Source organism: Dendroctonus ponderosae, unplaced genomic scaffold (genome assembly GCF_020466585.1).
Source record: "Dendroctonus ponderosae isolate FM_Combo_2020 unplaced genomic scaffold, Dpon_F_20191213v2 Dpon_F_20191213_1, whole genome shotgun sequence".
Lineage (NCBI taxonomy): Eukaryota > Metazoa > Arthropoda > Insecta > Coleoptera > Curculionidae > Dendroctonus > Dendroctonus ponderosae.
In genome coordinates this window covers 50,561,947-50,562,179 of record NW_026017110.1, presented here as the reverse complement: position 1 = coordinate 50,562,179, position 233 = coordinate 50,561,947, and positions in this window count along the sequence as shown.

Here is a 233-nt window from a genome sequence, read left to right as displayed (position 1 = left end):
TTAAACATGAAAAACTTTCGTAGGACGTATTTTCTTGTAAAGTTCATATTTACTGAGATATCGCACTTTGACGCACTAATGAGCAACCCTGTATATGGCTGAACTTATATTGATAATATTAAAATCATTTTGATTATAGTCTTATTCTAACAGTCTGTAAGTTGCTACTGGAGTTTCTCTGGTAATTCACTAAACACTATTAGTGCAGGAGCCGGATCCAGCTTTCGAGTCAA